General features: G+C 42.2%; 1 long non-coding RNA gene across 1 annotated transcript; it reads left to right on the plus strand.

Moving 5' to 3' along the window:
* Positions 1-471: 471 nt before the first annotated feature.
* On the plus strand, positions 472-5,451 carry LOC134392809 (uncharacterized). The gene is made up of 2 exons (XR_010025062.1): positions 472-1,826; positions 2,793-5,451. It is a non-coding gene; the product is annotated as an uncharacterized LOC134392809 (long non-coding RNA).
* The last annotated feature ends 743 nt before the right edge of the window (positions 5,452-6,194 follow it).

A 6,194-nucleotide genomic window follows, 5' to 3' on the forward strand; every position in this document is an offset into this window, starting at 1 on the left:
CTTTAAACCTTGTTTTTAATGCTGCAATTGCTTTTGCTTTTAGAGTTAAGTTGATGCAGAAACTATGTGACAACATAGGCGTTGTCCACCCCGGCAGTCAGAGGGTGGAGGATGCCTGCAAGGAAAGATAACCAAGAAAATAACAGATAGAGATGTTTTTCTGTTTTTCTGTAACTGATATCTTCTAGTCAGAGAAGCACTCATACTCTGTACATGCCTAAATGCTTAGCTTCTTATTGCAGCTTCTTATTAGCTTCCACCTTGCAGCGCTGCTCGTAATAAACCTTCTAAGGAGAGAGAAATTGTGTCTTGAGAGTCTTTGACCACCACTCAGCGAACCACACAGGAACCCGTGGTTTCGGGTTCCGCCACAATTTGGCGACGAGGACGGATGAGTGGTACACTGGAGAGCCTCTGCTCATGGAGACCTGACACAGGAAATCCTCCAACGTGCACACAGATCAGGTGAGTAGGAACCACATTAAAATCCTACAACAGGAGGGCTTTCCTTGGTCAACTCTCCCTGTGGCTGGAGTTTTCTAGCGGTAAGTGTCATGTAAAGTCAGTGACGCCTGTTTTAAGGCATTCTCTTTCATTAGAAGAAACAAAAAAAAAAGCAGGGAAAAATTGGGATCCAGAGATAGGTTGGGGAGTGAGACTTGCTTGAATGTGTCAATGGTGAATGGCACTGGGAAAACCCATCACTCATAGTGCTAGCCCCACCGGGCTGTGACCGCTATGACGTTGTACGGCAGGTCCAGCTGCGGATGAATGATAAGCTGATAAGCAAGTCACATACTTTGGGAACGCGCGTTGATAAGACCTCCTGGAAGTGAGGCAGCTTAGAAAGATTTGTGGTCAGACCTAAAAATAAATTAAAAAAAAAAAGGAAAAAAATTGCTCTAAGACCTAGGCAAGCAGGAGTTCTTCTGATAAGGGTCCTAAAAAGCGCATTGACGCTAAACTGGCGGAGCATAGATTGCTCCTAAAAGTCATTGTGGTCCACAGTGGACCCGGTTTGGGTAAGCCCTCTAAGGAGGCACCAAGAAGGACCCGGTGTGGGTAAGCCCTCTAAGGAGGCACCAGGAAAGTCTGGGGTCGCGCCCCAGCCTGGGTAGAAGACCCAGTCCGGCCAAGAAAATAAAAAATAAAAAATAGAAAAAGAGGAAACAGGAGGAGAAAGAGAAAAAGCAAAAAAGGGAACAAGAAATAATCAGCTGAAAGAGCTCAGATAAAGAAACCTTAACAGTAGAGACACACGTTCCAAACAGGAACATTTATGTCTGTTTGTTTGTCTTCTTTCCTACCCCAATTCCTATTATGAGCCTGAGAAATAACAGGACTCCTATATAAGCCATACCTGTGTTATGTGTAATGTGACATGTCTGAATGAGTTGCCCTGAATGAGTGGACCTCCTTTCCTACCACCCTCCACTTATGAGCTGTGCCAATCAAAACTCTATCTATCGTGCCTTCCCTTGCAAAGGGACAGTGCCGTTAGGGGGGTGAGAAAAGCACAGACACCCTGTTATAAGCCCTGTTGTGAAAACCCCTGTTGTGCTTGTGCCCAAAAACCCAAGAGTTGCCACGTACGAAAGCTCTTCACATGCTTGAGTGTGGTAACAAGAAACGGTGTGCATAGATAAGAACAGAAGAAATAGCTGCTGTGGTTTTTTTTGTAAGTAACCTCAGACTGTGGAGCAAAAGAGATAATGGGAAGCTCCGGGTCAAAAACAGGCAGCCCAGAATCAGAAAAAAACCCGTTAAAGAAAATGTGTAAGATCTACAAAGATCGAATGCCATCTAGGTTGAATTTAAAAAGATTAGTGACTCTGTGTCAAGACAAGTGGCCATGTTTTACTAAAGATCTACCCTCATTGCAGTGGCCTGTAGTAGGGACATTTGAACCCGAAAGACTCACACACTTGAGGCATTATTTAGAAAGAAAACAACCCTCCCAGATGGATTACTGGTTTCTTTGGGATGATCAAAGATCAAGATTGCAAGTAAAGAGTGTAATAGCCAGTCAGAAAAATAGCTTGAATCTGCTTAAACAGAAGTTGGGACTGTCAGCCAGCCAGATAGCCTCAGCCCCTTTGCTGCAGCCCCAGAATGACCAAGCACTGTTTGCACATTTAGGTCCTTTAGAAGACATTAGAAGCACTCCCAGTAAATTGCTCCCTGTGCGTACTTATCCAAATTTTGCTGATCCAAACCAAGCTCCAATTAGAGCTTACCAGCCCTGGAGTTCCTCTGATATTTGGAATTTCAAACAGAGATTGCCAGCCCTTAGAGAAGACCCTGAGAGATTTATTGAAGAGCTTCAAAATTTGGCAACATTATATAACGCTACAACGTTAGATCTTGAAGATCTGTTGAGAATGGTCATACCTAAACATGATTTTGACAGAATTTTAGTTGCGGCCAGAAACCCTAATAACCAAGCCCTTACAGCCTGGCCAGCAAATCCCCAAGCAGGAGAAATAGGTTTGACAGACGCAGACCTCCAGCGAATGACACAAGAAAGAGAAACATTGTGGCAAGCAATTCGACAAATTTGTGGCAAACGCATAAATATGACTGCCATTTGAGACACAAAACAACTTAAAGATGAAAGCCCCAGAGCTTATCAAGCACGTCTAGAGTGTGCTATTAGAAAGCATTCTAATCTAGACCCAAGCGATGCACAAAATGCCTGGCAAATAACTGATTTGCTTCTAAATGGGCTTATCAGTGAAATTTCAGGTAAAATTAGGACTGCAGTCATCGGGTATCGGGAGGCCACGCCCGAGGAAATTCTACGGGCCGCCACCCAATACTGGGATGACATCCAAGAAAGAAAACTAGGAAAAGAAAAATTAGAAACCAAGTTGCTAACCTTGCAAATAGAACAGCTCCAGACTCAAATCCTACCTTAAGAAGTTTGGCTAAACAGTGCATAGACGCAGTATTGCAACTAAGAAGAACCTCATTAACCAAAATTCATGCACTGGGCTTGCGAATAGCATATTACTCTGCACAATTAGACGCAGCTGCACAAGGATTTCCACCTTGCTCCAAGCAGTGGCTGCTACCGCCTTGCTTGTAAAGAAAAAGCAGCTGATTTGAAATTAAGAAAAATTTGTGGGTTAGAGTTCCACCGTCGCAGCCTTGTTGATAACCAAATCTACACAATTTCTATCGAATCAGAGATTGACTCGATACGAGCAGATACTACCAGCAATTACCCTTAAACAGTGCACTACCTTAAATGATTGCGAAGTGGTAATTCAAGAATTTGACTGATGTTACATTGCCAGCTCCAGATATAGTTCTGTTTACTGATAGCTCTTGTAAAGGAAACAGCTGGGGAAAGCTAGTAGCCAGATATGCAGTAATTTCTCAAGTACTGATAAAATAAAAATAAAAAGGGGAAGTGTATACCACATTAGAAAGTTTCGCTCTGCCACGAAGTGCACAAGCCGCAGAATTAATTGCTTTAACCAGAACCTAGCAAAAGGTTTGTCAATAAATATTCATACAATATTGTTTTGTAATCTGTCATGCAGTTGAGCAAATCTAAGAATATAGAGGCTTTATGACAGCCGCAGGAGGGCCTATAGCAAATAGCCCTTTAGCTGCAAAGTGGTTTTGCAGCTAATTGCATCTTGAGATTTAGTTAAGACACTAACATACTTAAACAATGGTGTGCCCCAAGAATACACCTAGAAGCTAAATGAGTGTACCAAAATTGTGTAACTTGCCTGAAGTTTTTATAGTCCTAAACTATCTGCACACACCCATGAGTTTATAGTCCATTTCAATATTGCAGATTGACTTTATTGAATTTACTAACGCAATAAGATTTAAATACTGTTTGACTGTTGTGTGCATTTTCAGTAGATGGGTAAAAAGTTTTCCTGTATAATATGCAACAGAAAAATCCACAATTAAATGCTTACTAAGAGAAGTGGTGCCCAGGTTTAGCGTACCTTTAAGGGTAGATTCAGACTATACTACGAATTAAGTGAAATTCCTTTAGTGTTAATGAACTTGAGAAACAGCCCCAACAGAAAACATGGACTCACACAACATGAGATTGTATTTGGGAAGCTTATGGCTGTTGGACTGTCTCTGCCAAAACCATTTTTCCCCTCACTGAGAGCAGTGAGGAAATAATCTGTTATGTTCTACACTTACACAGACTATTAGTTCAACTCCAAAGAAAAATGAGAAACAAGCAACTGATTCCAGCTGATGTTCTATGTCATCATTTCCAACCAAGAGATGCAGTGTATTGTGTTGCTGACCACACACACCTAGATACATGCAGCTCCTGTGAAAAAGCTAAATCCAGGATGCCAGACGGATGATCCAGATGATCCAGTTGCACTAGAAAGTTACTCAGACCTGATTGAGATGTTAAAGGATGAAAGAAGCTGCCAGGAGGAAGCCAAGAGAGCCCCCTGCACATGCTAAGCGACCAAGTGTCCAGTGGAGAGAGAGAGTTGAGGCTGAAGAGCAGGAACTCCCCTCCACGGAACGACATCTGGTCAGTCAACAAGATCAGCTGTCCTTTTAACCTCAAGTCAAGAGTTTCAGAGTTAACGAGGCATAATAACCCTCCAACGAAATCTGGATGCTCTAAGAGACATTCAGTGAAGAGAAGATATTAAGACAACACCGTTACAACTACTTTGTGTGTTTTAAACCTCTATAGTTCTCTGAATTGTAAAAATGAAATTTGAGTGTGTGTTATTTCTTATTATACAAGCCCTGCCTTGCATTGCAATCCAAAAAAGAGTTTCAAAAGCATCCCATGACTTGAGCAGGTAAAAAAAGAAAAAAAGAAAGAAAGTATTCAGTTGCATTATTAAGCAAAGAACAAAAGAGTGAAGATTAGAGCTTTAATAGAGAATGGTTTTATGGCTATGGGCAAAGCAACGACCATCAGGAGGGAATCTGTCGCGGAATTTTAGCTGGTTCTTTTGCTATGCCCATAGGTATGAGAAAATGGCCTATCATCCTTAGCTATAGTTCATAAAGTTCATGGCTTCCTGTTCCTTTAAACCTTGTTTTTAATGCTGCAATTGCTTTTGCTTTTAGAGTTAAGTTGATGCAGAAACTATGTGACAACATAGGCGTTGTCCACCCCGGCAGTCAGAGGGTGGAGGATGCCTGCAAGGAAAGATAACCAAGAAAATAACAGATAGAGATGTTTTTCTGTTTTTCTGTAACTGTGATATCTTCTAGTCAGAGAAGCACTCATACTCTGTACATGCCTAAATGCTTAGCTTCTTATTGGTTGTTGCATTTTCAGAACTGTATTATGATTGGTGAGAAAGTTCTGCCATGGTATCTAAGGGGAACTGACTCTATAAATATGTTGACATTTCCTGAAATTATTGGGCAGTTTCCTCAGACTGCCACCTTGCAGCGCTGCTCGTAATAAACCTTCTAAGGAGAGAGAAATTGTGTCTTGAGAGTCTTTGACCACCACTCAGCGAACCACACAGGAACCCGTGGTTTCGGGTTCCGCCACAACATGCCCAGGGGGAGAGGGATATGCCAATTTTTGACTGGCCCTAAGTAAGTACCAGTCTTAAGAAGCTACCTGCCACTTCAATTCATGACAGGCATTAGCTTCAGTCTCTCCACTGGGTTACTCTTTGGAGGGCTCTGATGACCCTCCAGGGTGGGAGAGTGTGTGCACTGGGCACGTCCACATGCCCTAGGGGACCTCATCCCTTTGCACCACATCTATTCAGTTGTTCACCAAGGTTAGGGTGGGTAGCAGTGCTGTGTTTCCTATCTGTTATTTATTTGCTTACTATATGATTTCAGGTTGTGTTTGTGCATTTGGTGGGGCTACTGTTTTAAAAAACACTGGGAAAAGTCCGTTCAGACTAAGAAAGAGAAGTTCCCAGTATCCCAAGTTACTAGTATCCCATTTTGCCTTTTCCCTTCTCCAACTTTGGGATCATGTGATCATGAATCTGCCTCTCAGCACTTCAAAAAGGTACCTCTCCCGCTTTTTTTACCCTATTTTTTAAAAAATTATAGCAAGCAAACCGCACCACGCAGACAGCTGAGAGTAGGCTCCAAATGACCCCAGCCATGACTCTCTAAGCACAAGAACTTTCAGAAAGATAGCTTAAAAAACAACACAGTCATCCCCTATTCTTTTCCGCAATGCAATCCTATGGGCAAAATGA

Source organism: Elgaria multicarinata, chromosome 2 (genome assembly GCF_023053635.1).
Source record: "Elgaria multicarinata webbii isolate HBS135686 ecotype San Diego chromosome 2, rElgMul1.1.pri, whole genome shotgun sequence".
NCBI lineage: Eukaryota > Metazoa > Chordata > Lepidosauria > Squamata > Anguidae > Elgaria > Elgaria multicarinata.